At 28.6% G+C, this 13,551-nt stretch overlaps 1 long non-coding RNA gene across 2 annotated transcripts; it reads left to right on the forward strand.

Moving 5' to 3' along the window:
* Window positions 1-7,932: 7,932 nt before the first annotated feature.
* Window positions 7,933-12,234, forward strand: LOC147807127 (uncharacterized). 2 transcript variants are annotated; one of them, XR_015435505.1, is made up of 2 exons: window positions 7,933-8,577; window positions 11,813-12,234. It is a non-coding gene; the product is annotated as an uncharacterized LOC147807127 (long non-coding RNA). The 2 variants fall into 2 exon arrangements; XR_015435506.1 differs by lacking the exon at window positions 7,933-8,577 and adding an exon at window positions 8,665-9,232.
* The last annotated feature ends 1,317 nt before the right edge of the window (window positions 12,235-13,551 follow it).

Below are 13,551 nucleotides of genomic sequence, written 5' to 3' on the forward strand. Positions count from 1 at the left end.
ACTTAAATCTTTCAATAATTTTTTACTAAATTCCAAGAGATAGATACTTATAAATCTAAATATTTATAAAAAAATATATAATTATTTAAATAAAATACAGTTAATAACCATTATCCATGTAAAAAGTCATAGAAGTTTAATAAAAACATGCATTTAAAATAATCTGTAAAATCTAATTCCTGGAAAAATTGAGTAAGCTATAACAGACGATCACATACACTAAAAATTTATCAAAATATGTAATATTATGTAATGGCTGGATTTACTTCTCAACAATTTTTAAATTATCTTATAAATTTTATGTGAGTAATTCATAAAAGTAATTCTTATTATCAAAATAAGAGGAAACTTTATAGTTTAAGAAAATAATTAAAGGCATGCTTAAAAAAAAATCATACTGCAGAAATTATATATATATATAAAAAAAAAAAATTTATTAATTGATAAACTTGAAAGCTTTTTTTTATAATTTAAACTGAAAATTATGAAGGTGCATTTTTAAAAAAAAAAAATATTTTGAAATGACTTAAATTTATAAATAGACCTTCTCCCACTTCAAAAAAGACATACTAATAAAAATTTAACCAGTTGAGAATAATCCTAACAAAATAAATATTTCTAACAGTAATCAAAATGAAACCTATGAACACAGATAATTTCAACAGAGTATAATTATTTAAACAGTGAATTATTCTTTTAAATGGAATATGAATAAAATGGCAGTGTTCTCAAGAGATGGCCGCTTATTTTTACAAAAAGGGCAGGCAAGACAAACCGCCTTCTAAAAAAGCTTTGAGAAAACACTGTTCGAATGTTTGTAAACTTTAAAAATATGGAATATAATGAATATAAATAAAAAATAATTATGCAAGACATGTATGTGAGACCAGTTCTAAGATCAATCTCTACATAAATTCATGTAAAATTTTAAAATCTTTACGACACTTAAATTATTGGAATAGGTACTTAATAAACATTTATCACAGACAATAAAAATAAATACTACAAATTTCCTAAAAGATCATCACTATCATCATCCATAACTTGACTAAGTGTTGATTCAACGTTAGCTGGCATGATTGCATCAGGAAAAGATTTAGTTTTATTTACAGTATTCCTACTCCTCTTTTTGCTCGGCTTAACAGGCACAACAGAATCTTCTTCATCATCGAGAAAAGGAAGGGAACTTCTATTCATTGCTGTTGAAGGACCAGGCTCATTTAAATTAAGAAATTCGTTTGCATTTTCTTCTGAGGATTCACTTACTGAAGGTATTCTAGGTTTTTTAGAATTTAGCTTTTTGTTAGTTGAAGTTTTTGATGATCCAGGTAATTTACCACTTTTGATATCTTTTATTTTCTTCTTTTTTTCATTCAAGACAAGCACAAATTTCGAAAACAATTCTTTCTCTAAGTTTTCTTTAATATCAACAGCTTCAGACAACTGATGAATTGCCTTATCAGTTTGACTTTTGCATTCAACCAATTCAGCAGTAAGAGATTTAACTTTAGAATTTAAATTAAGAATTTCTTTAGCAAGGGAAATTAATACATTGTCGAATACAGATACATATTCCTGTTCCATCATTTCTATACAGCCAAGAATAATAGTAGTTTCTTCTTGGTCAACACTTGCCCACTTAAATTTGTAGTTAACACTGTCTTTTTGCAAAGAGTAATTAAAAGTACATTCATTTGAAGGTTCTTGAAAAAGAGCTTGCTTTGATTGCTCCATAAAATCACTAAAACTTAGACCTATACTTGCCGCTTGAGTTCTCAAAACTAAATCAGACGCTTGGCCAGTGTAGGATTTATTATGTTGGATATCTAAAATTTTGAGCTCCAGGTTTCTTTTAGGTTCATATTCAGACAATAGAAATACTTCTTCACCTTCAAGACATATTTTGTTTAAAGCCTTGTGAGAAAACATTTTGATAAGGAGGATGATAGCGATTTTTTACAAACTCATTATTAAAAGAAAACGCAAACTTAAATAAAAGTTAAAAATTGAAGTAATCAAACAATTTTTTCAGTTGCAAATATTTATTAAGAAAACTTATCTTCAGCCACTACTTTTTGTTTTGTTTATTGTTTAAGTGAGACGATTTTACATGTTTGATTTTGTACTGCTTAGGTTTTCTTTTAAAGTAGACAGTTAAGAAATTTTAATGTAACCGCATATCTGCACGGCTGTTGCTTGGCTGACCGCCTTTTTAATAAATAGAGGCATTTGATTGGTCGATTACATCATCGTTTTCATCGGTATCGCTTAATCGTTTTGTCAGGTTTGCTAGAATGGCGCTTTTAGCATTTTTGTTTGGCGCAATTTTAATAACGCGCATGCTCAGTTTGATAATTTATTCAAACCAATCGAAGTACTTCGTAGACAATGAATATAGAGGCTTGTATCCCCTCCTTTGCTCCTGTATACTCAAATAAAGACATAAAGATGGAAAGATCAATCACTGTACCAAACAGATGTCAGGGTGAACTTTGACACTGGTCTCTATTTTTTTTTAAGATTTTCATAAATTGTTATGATAAATAATAACATTCTGTCTCGGTGCCAGAAAAATCTGAACACATTTTTTTTAAAGATTTATAATTTGTAAATTTTAAATGAAAAAATTTATGTATTTTAAAAAATTGATTTTTATATTGTTCTGAAATTCAAATACTTGAAATAAATATTAAAAAAACAATTTAAATGCTTATTAAAAATATATAAAAAATATAAAAGTAACTAAAAAATAAATAAAATAATTAAAATAAAATAGAACAGTTTTATAAGCAATCTAAGCTGCCCAAAGCATTTAATTTCATGAAGAACAATAAATTGGAAAATGTTAATAATTGCTGAGATAGAGTCTCATAATTGCCTGTTAGCGTTCAGTTAGTTAGTTATTAAAACTTTTTCATGGTTTTCATTTGTGCGTAATCTAAATTCTAATTATTTTCATTCAAAAAGCCTTTCAAAATATAATTTCATTCCTGTATTTAAATTACAAGTAACTTTGATATCTGAGTGGCCTACAAAAATTCAAAAAGTACAAAAAAAATTTAGAGCATTTCACAGCATTTACTATTTATCAAAGATGATAAAAAAAAATTATTGATTATTAAAAAATAATTTTATTGCGATAATCAACATTAAGCTGGAAACCTATTACTATTAAGCAATTTAAAAGACTTTTTCGTGGTTTTCCTTCGCATGTAACACAAATTTGATTACTTTAATTTAATCTTCATTAAAATAAATTATTCTTATAACTTTCATGAATATGATTGTATTCTGATACTTAAATTGTTAATTACTTTGATCACTGAATTGAATTAAGCATAATAAGGGTGTTTCATTACATTCACAAAATAAAAAAGCTCACACTTTGATTTCTGGGTTGAGTTAATAAGAAGAGCTTTTCGTTCTGTTCAGAAAGATGGTACCCTATCTATTAAGGATAATAATAATGAAAAAATGTTTATCTATGATTTTACTCCGATACTTAAATTGCAAATTATTTTATTTTATATACCAATAACAGCAGTCTGAAAAACATTTTTGTCTGTTTTTCATAGCGTGTAACGCGAAATTTGATAATTTTAATTTCAATTTAATCTTGATTATAATTAATTATTTTTACAACTTAATTATTTATTAACTTAATTATTTATTAACTTAATTATTTATTAACTTAATTATTTTAACTTAATTTATAATTAATTAATTAAAATAATTAATTAACTTAATTATTTTAACTTAACTTTAATTTATTTATAACTTAATTATTTTTATAAACATAATTATTTTTATAACGTAGATATGGTTTTATTCCGATACTAAAATAGCGAGTTACTTTGATTTTCGGTTAAAAACTACAAAAATTTGAATAACATCTCGTTATAGTCACAAAGAAGTCTCTCAAAGATGCTGAAAAATGATTCATTATAAAAAAAAATTCATTGCGATTACTGAACTTCTAAATGGAATCAAGCCATCTGAAAGATATTTTCGTGGTTTCCCTTCACGTATAATGCAAAATATGATTGTTTTCTCAAATTTTTATTCAAGCAAGGAAGAAAAATATTTATACCATTATTAACCACTCCAAAAACCAGAGTAAATGCTTTATTATAAAACTGATACGTCCAGAATTTGGAATTATGATGAACTTGCCTGTATATTTTGATTCAATAAACTGATTTATTTTCTGCTTCCCTTCTTACCATTATTATTTTTTTTTTTAAGTGAAAAATGATTCTTCTACATTACTGTTAGAAAATTTGACGGTTCATCAGGTTGTCTTTTGTCAACATCTGAATAAAATTCGAGCAAATAGTATTATATTTGTTTATTACTATTTTTTTTAAGAAAATAAGATCAAGGCAGAAGAGATTAGATAAACAATATATAATTGATTTTAACAAATTAAATTTAGATATTAAAAAAAAAACTTATAAGGATAGAAATTTTTTTTCTGAAATTAGATATTTACGTAGATAAACTATTTCAGCTTAAAAATTGGGTTTTAACTTCTAAAATAAATTGATATAAATTAACACATTTAGTTATATTTTTTAATCAAACCATTTTATGTAAAATAATATGTTTCTTAAAAATCTAGCAAATCTTTTTCGTGCATAACATGACCCTGTTTAATCATAACGAACAACTGAAAATGTGTTTCGCTTATTATAATTATGCAAAGTCAAGCGTTAAGGCTAAATTAAATACTATATAAAAATATTTAAATAATTTTCGCTTTTTTTTTTTAATTGTTATGTCTTTCTGTCTTGTGCATATTCCACAATGTGGTTAAGCACTAATTAATTCATTGTTTGCTTTTTTCAGTCCATACGAAGAACAGGTATTCTGCTCACATGCTATAAATAAAAAGTGAATTTTGCAATCGTTCTTGAGGCACATTTCAGGATTTAAAGAAAGAAAAAAAAAACGAGTCAGTCCTTAAATTTTCAGCGCAGTACAAAGAACAATAAAAAATACTTACTCTAAATATTCCTCTACCGGTAATTTAAGAGTTTACGGTCTTCAGTAACACGGCTGAAAAGGAGACATGAAAACCTTTTTGTAAAGTTATATCACAAAAAATTTACTACATTTTTAATTAATACTAGAAAGACTGAAACTTAGTATTACCTATATTGCACTCTGAAAAGGTATTAGTATGCATTCTGAAGGAGTAACTAATGCGTAAAAAAATTAATTTATGTAATTTTTATAATTTTTTATATTATCTACAGTTATATAACAAGCTAATAATAAATATTAAGGGAATAAAAATTACTTCACTTGGGAAAAAAATTTATGCATTATTATTCGTACAATTTTTGAAAATGAAAAAACGGTCAAAATGACTTCTGTGGCAATCTAGTGTTAAGTAAGATTTGTATATGCATCTTACACGGCATGAATATTACTTTTTTATACGCAATGAATCTGAAATAAAGTTAATTAAGTTTTAGTGCTACTTAAAGGGAGAAAGAAAAAAATTTTGAATTAAGAAATTTTCTACTTTACTATTAAGTTATAGTATAATGTTTAAATTTAGGATACATTTATCCTATTAAATATTAATAGCGGATTGTAAATTTGAGATGTTATAAACTAGTTTAAATTCATAGAGCTTAAATTAACTTTGTATATACACAGCGTGCTGTCCTCAAGTTTGATTTATTAGATTTTGCTATTTTTACTAGCACTATTATGCGATCTACAGTTGTTAGTGCTTATGCAAAGTGGATGAATGACGGTGATACCAGCAGTAGACGACATGGTGTTGGACTTTCACACGATATCAAAGAAAGAGGTCGTCGGGGATTGTTTCGCTTGGTGAAGCAAAACCGGAGCCAGACAGTGGCTCAGCTGACAGCCCAATACAATGCAGGGTCAAGTAGAATAGTATCAGAGCACACTGTTCAGCGGACACTGTTGGATATGGGGCTACGCAGCAAACGTCCCACTCGTGTGCCTTTGCTAACCAAGCGTCATCGCCAACTACGCCTGCGCTGGGCCCGGGAACATCGCGACTGGTCCATGAATCAGTTGCAGAGAGTTGCCTGGTCAGATGAATCACGGTTTATCATTCATCCCACCGATGGCAGTGTCAGGATACGCTGTCTTCTAGGTGAACAGTTGCTCTCTCAATGTACTGTAGGTCATACACAGGCAGGTGGTGGCGGTATCATGCTTTGGGGGACGTTCTCTTGGGCGTCACTGGGACCCGTGGTTGTGGCAGCGCAGACCATGAATGCTACAGGGTATCTGAACATCATTGCGGACCAGTTGCACCCTTACATGGCCTCTGTTTTTCCAGCTAGAAATGGAATTTTCCTACAGGTCAACGTTCCGTGTCACAAGGCTCAAATTGTGTTGAACTGGTTCCAGGAACATGACGCTGAATTCCAGTTAATGTCCTGGCCACTTATCTCACCGGATCTCAATCCGATAGAACACATTTGGGATGTCATGAAACGGCAGCTCAGAGTTCAAAGACCACTGAGTCGCAATATCTCGGATTTGTGTGACCGTTGCTTAAACATCTGGTACAATCTGTCTCCGGCCATCTACCAAGGACTTGTGGCATCCATGCCAAGACGGGTTGCAACTGTGTTACGGGCTAAAGGTGAGCCAACTCGTTATTAAGAGGTGGTCATAATGTTTTGGCTCTTGAGTGTATTATTACAACGTTAATTATTATACCGGTTGTTCATTCATTAGTTCGATAACGAATCCGTAAAAACTTGTTGCAACATTTCCCGTATTTCAATAGCATTTCGGAGCCGACTTTTACGAATTTGATATCTGGTCCTAAACTTTTTGTTACAATAAATTTCGGTTGTAATGTAAAATTTAATTTTAAATGAACAATTTTTTTTAAATTAGAATATTACACCTATAAGGAAATTCAAACATTGATAATATAATTTGAATTTTTATTCCTTATTATTTATATTTTTCGTAGGATGTGAAAATATTCTAAGTCTAATATTCTAAGATATTCTAACTAATATTTACAAATAAATTCATTCTAATGAAACTCTACATAAAAGGCATTGTATGCTATTTTGTAGTATTATTAAAAATTTTACCGTCCCGCAGTGGACTGATCGTTAAGACACGGTTCCCAGCAGATCACCGAAGTCAAGCATCACTGGCTACTGTCAGTGTGCGGGTGGGTGACCACTTGTATCAGTCTGCGTAGGGACCGAGGGTGTGCGGTATTGGTCCTCGTTAAACTGTGCTACCGTAAGTGCTCGACTTCGCGCGCAGGTCGTCGGGCTACTGAAGCGGGGGTGCCATCCCTTCCGCAGAGGATCAAAATTGTGATGGCATGTCTTCGGATCGTCCTCCGGGATGTTTCCCAGACCGTCGCCAATAGCCCATTGTGTAGCTCTAGTACGACGTAAAGTAACAACAACAACAATAAAATTTTTACCTGTATTTTGAATCTTAAAATCATCAAGAGAGGTGGCATTTTTTTTTAAACCTTAAGACACATTGGGGAGTAAAATGAAACAAAACATTATAAAATACTATTATATGGCTCTGTTATATTCTGATAACTGAGCTATCGTAAGAGTGGGAAAACAGAATCATTTTATCAGATCTCCATGATTTCATACAGAGATCAGGGTTAATCAGGGATATTTTAAATCAGAGTTGTTCAATAACTATCAAAGCCCAAACTTGGAAAAAAAACCAAGTAGGTTATTTTCTTGCATTTTATTATAACAAATAGACTATATATTAAGATTATACTAATAGAATAATATTTATATTTCTGCTACTTCAATATTCTGCATTTGAAAATTTTAATTAGCTTTTTTTAAAAATAATTATTATTAGAAAAAGGAGATAATGTACTTAGGTGTTTCGCAAAAATTCGAGATATTAATTCACGAAATAATTGAAACTACTACTGTTATAACAAGATTAGAATTGCAATTCACTGAAATAGGAAAATAATACATTTATAAAAGTGCATTTTAACTACTATTTTGCTAACCTATGAGTCTAATTACACACTTTCAAATGATACTTTTAAAATATAGAACCCTTTAACTGGTGAAATACTTGTTCAGATGCATCCTTTGTTGTTGAAATATTAGAGCTTATTCTGGAAGCTCCCTTTCACTGTAAAAAACATAGGACACAACTCAGAAAAGTAAAACTCAGAAAATACTCAACTCAGAAAATAGTTTTTCCAAGTAAAAAAAAAAAAATGTCCCGCAGTGGACTGATCGTTAAGACACGGTTCCCAGCAGATCACCGAAGTCAAGCATCACTGGCTGCGGTCAGTGTGCGGGTGTGTGACCACTTGGATCTGTCTGCGTAGGGACCGAGGGTGTGCGGTAGTGGTCCTCGTTAAAATGTTCTATCGTAAAGGGCTCGACTTCACGTGCAGGTCGTCGGGCTACCGAAGCAGGGGTGCCATACCCTCTGCAGAGGATCAAAATTGTGATCGTATGTCGTCTTCGGATGATCCTCAGGGATGTTTCCCAGACCGTCGCCAATAGCCCATTGTGCAGCTCTAGTGCGACGTAAATTAACAACAACCAAGTAAAAAACTTTATTTGAATTAAAATAAATAATTTAATTCTTCGTCAAAACATTTAGCAGTTTTTTTTATAATTCTATTTTAAAACAGAATAGGTAAATCCTACAAAGGTAATTGGACCTTTTTACTCTCATTTAAAATAGTATTGTTACTTGTGACTAATGACATAGATAATGAAATGTTTAAATAATTATTATTAATGGCTTGGTTAGGAATAAAATTTATGGTATTTATTTATGCAGCAAGACTAAACTACAAAAATTAAAAGAAATGAAGACAAAATCAGACGAAATTGGAAAAACCCATTCCTTGAAAAAACCTGAATCGGTTCTTTCAGGGATTCGATATTATTTTTTTTTTTTTGAAGTTTTTTAAAGTAATAAATGCATTTATCCAATACTGCATTATTTATAAGTATATTGTGTTATGCCTAAAAGTTTCATAAGAATTTCCATGTTCTTTAATATTAAAATTTTCATTATGTCAAGAGAAAAATAAAACAAGATATCTTTAATTTATAAGTAATTGAGCTATATACCTACCCCGGAAAAAGGACATTATATAATTCTGAAGAACAGCATTTTTATGTATAGAACTGAGGAGCAAACAGCCAGCATAACTCACTCCTATACATATGCTTCCAATACATTTATATTTGTAAGTAGACTTGTTAACATAATGTATAGAAAAAAGGAAAATTTCTTACTTTTTATTAAAATATTAATGGTAGAAAACGTTTTTATGAAATACTTTTTAAATAGTCTAATAAAACAACTTAATTAATTGCCCAAAATATTTTACCACTGAAAAAATTAAGTTAAAAATTCCCAACCCTGGTTTTTTGCTCCATAATTAGCTGAATTTCATGGCCCTGATAAATTTTTTTAATAAATATTTTAGAACTTTTGTTCAATCATTATGGAAAGAGATAATTTTACATATATATATATATATATATATATATATATATATATATATATATATATATATATATATATATATATATATATATATATATATATATATATATATATATATATAAAATAATTTGTGGTACATTGTTAGTATGCATTTGCATTTCATATTAAAATATTGATACTGATAATATTGATATTGAGCTAATTGATAATGTTCATGAAAAATCATAGTAATTGTTAAATTTTCTACACTTTAATTACAGCCTAGCATAAATTTTTATAAATAGTAAAGCAAACAGATTCTTCTAATTAGAAGAAAACGATCACAGTACAGCTTACAAAAAAGTCACTTAAGTTCTAAAATTCCACTCATGAAAAGATTCCTGAAAATTGTAATAATCTGTAAAAAAAAAATAAATTAAAAGCATTATATCTATAAAGATAACCCTGAATCAATTTTCTTAACTCAATCAAATTAATATAGAGTCAATATAAAATATACTCTCTATATATACTATAGAGTTAATATAATATATAAACTCTGTAAATAACCCATGCATTATTAAATATATCTTTAAAACTAATTTAAATGTATACTAAATCAATATTTCCACTTCCTTCATAATGTTGATTTGGAGTACCCAGAATTTTTGAAGAATCAAAACTGGAATTTCAACAAGCACTGACCTGGCAATTCTGATAATTCTCAGGTCAGAGTAGTTAAAAATTCAGTGGATGAAAGAGCCTTTTTTTCTACCTTTAAGGATGTATCACATTAACTGATGATCATAACAACCTGGAACAAAACTATTAGCATTGCAACTGCATATACAAAATATGAAACACAACTTGTGCTTTTTTAATTATTAAAATTAATGAGCTCTTAATATTAATTTAAAAGTATTATTTATAGTAGTAATGTAATCATAGCATCATCAAACAAGTAATGAAGTATGTAAACAGAAAACTTTACATGTAATCTAAATTTTAAAAACTAGCAATATAATAAAATGTAAAACAATTTTTTATACCATTTGAAGATATTTATACAAAGAAAATTGATAACTTATTAATGGTAACTTTAAATTTAGGGTGTAATATATTAATTTAACCTTCAAAAGAGAAAAAAAAAACTGATTTCTTCCCAACCGTGTATTATTAAAGTATAACTTATTAGTCATTCATATTTCCTTTCAAATAATATTCAATATACACAAGTAACTAATTCAAATATGCATATTTTCATACTATTATAAGTAACTATATCCAATATAATAATTAGAAGCACAAAAAATTGCTTTACCCCACATAGATATAATGCAATGAAAAAGATACCTAATTAATTATAATGTAAGAGATTAAAATATCTACAAATATAAAATATGTCGGAGGTGCATACCAATTTTAGATTTATGCAGAGAGGCAGCAACAATAAATGACTAGCAAGTGAAATTGTCACACTAACAATTATTTAGGCAAGAAATGTGACACTTATACTTACTCAGCATCAACACAAATCTTTGATAGCATATATTCCAGTAGGTATTTCTATTCCGACAAATTATGGTCATAACAAGCAATTTCATCACTCCCATTTAAGACAAAGACATGCTGAAGGAGCTTTTAAAGGATACACCTGATTAGTTGATGAAAAGAAAGTCTCAACTTGCAACAAATCTAGATATGCAAAACACGAAGACGCACAAATTACAATTTGTGATACAATTGCTACTTACTTGTGCTTCTTCTCAACTATTCAAATTCTATACTAGTCTCTCCATATTATTCTGAACTATAATATTAGTTTTAAAAATGTCATTTACAGAAATGTTTAATAAGCAGAATCTTACAAATAATAAAAAACGTAAACACAAAATCTAAAACTTTAATGTATGTAAAATTTAATAAAGGCAATAAGACATAGTAAAAGTACATTGAAATTCTTCATATTTCTTGCAATTAATTGTTTTACTCACTACGAATGAAACAAAAAATAATTTGGACTTTTAACCACAAAAAATGCTTAAAAAATAACAAACAAAATAATGATCCGACAATAATGAAACAAAATTTGATGAGATACCATATTAATAATTATGTAAGATATTAAAATACATATAAATTATATATACATATATTTTTAATATAAATTTCTTTATATAAAACTATAAATATTAATAATAGATAAGATTAATATTAAATATAGTACAACGTAATATATTAACTCCGTAAACAAACCAAGATTAAATATATCTTTAAAACAAATTAAAATGTATACTTATTCAATATCATAACTTCCTTCTTAATGTTGATTTGACAGAAAACTGGACACGACGGATCAAAACTGGAATTTCAACAAGCACTGACCTGGAAATCGTAATAATTCTCAGGCCAGCATGGTTGAAAATTCAGTCGATGAAGGAGCATTCTCTCTACATTTAAGGATGATCCACAATAACTGATGATCATAACAACCTGGAAGAAAACTAAAAGCATTGCAACTGGATAAACAAAACATGAAGCACAAATTGTGATACAACAGAACTTGTTCTTTTCAATTATTGATTCATGAATTCTTAATATTATTCAAAATTTTAATATTAATTTAAAAATATCATTTATAGTAGTAATGTTATTCTTGCATCATCAAACAAATAATGAAGTATGTAAGCATAAAAACTTTAGCACATGTAATCCAAATTTCAAAAACTAGCAATATAATAAAATCTACATTTTAAATTACCAAGTCCATGATTAATTCCAAGAATTTTTCAAAACTTTACAAAACACAACACTCTGACAAAAACACAACAGCAAATTTAAAAAAGCATTATAATAACATTAATTGAAATGATTGGTATAACCAAAACTGTTGTAATCTGCATCCTCAGTTGATTTTTAATTTAAAAAACAGAATAAATAAAGAGTTGAAGCAATAAAATAGCTGAAAAATACAAAAGCAATTAATTTCTTTTTTGCAAAATTATATTCTAAAAATACTTTTCTTGCTCATTGATAAGGAAAGAAATACTTCTGATTTTTCATTTCTCATTTTAGAATAAAAAAATAAAAAAAATTGCCAATGACTGGCTTGCTTGGCTTCAACTTGCTAAATCAAGGAAAGTTGATAACTTCTTATTGGTAACTTTAAGTTTAGGGTGCAACATACTATTAATTTAACCTTTTATTCAAAAGAGAAAAAAAAGGGCTTCTTTTCAACTTTGTATAGTTAAAGTATAACTTATTAGTCATTCATATTTCCTTTCAAATAATAAATAATATTCAAGAAAATTCAATTCACTCACTAATTCCAATATACTTCCATTCCATTATAACCAATATAATAAATAGGAGCACAAAAAATTGCTTGAATAAAAAAAAAACTCTACCAACTCCACATAAATATAATTTAATGAGAAAGATACCTAATTAATTATAATGCAAGAGATTAAAATATGTACAAATAAAAAAATATGTAAGAGGTACATACCTATCAACAACTTTATTGAGTTGATCTGACTAAAGATCTATGAGGATACTACATACTAATTATAGAGTTAAGCAGAGAGGTAGCAACAACAAATGACTAGTTAGTGAAATAGTTACACTAAGGAGTATTTTGCCAAGCAATGTGACACTTGGACTTACCCAGCATCAGCACAAATCTTTAATAACAGATATTCTTGTAGGTATTTCTTTTCCTACAAATTATGGTCATAACGTGCAATTTCATCGCTTCAACGTAAGACATAAAGATACACTGGGGCTGGTGAATGAGATTTTAAAGGATAGGAATTTACCTATCTTATTAGTTCATGAAAAGATATTCTTAACAATTGCTTACATTATTGAGCTATAAAACGTATTCGCCATTTTCACCACGCTCAATAAAAATCGGGCATCCAAGCTCTTGGCGATAGAATTAGTTTGGCAATCACCCATTTCAGCTGATCGCCAAAGTCTAGGGTTATAAAATAGGCGGGCATTCAAGACAGTGCGTATCTGCACTTCTGCTTGTTTTTTTTTTTTTTTTTGAAAATTTATCCCAGAAAGTTATAA

The sequence above is a fragment of the Parasteatoda tepidariorum genome, chromosome 7 (assembly GCF_982258835.1).
Source record: "Parasteatoda tepidariorum strain Cologne lab strain chromosome 7, Ptep-v5.0, whole genome shotgun sequence".
Classification (NCBI taxonomy): Eukaryota; Metazoa; Arthropoda; class Arachnida; order Araneae; family Theridiidae; genus Parasteatoda; species Parasteatoda tepidariorum.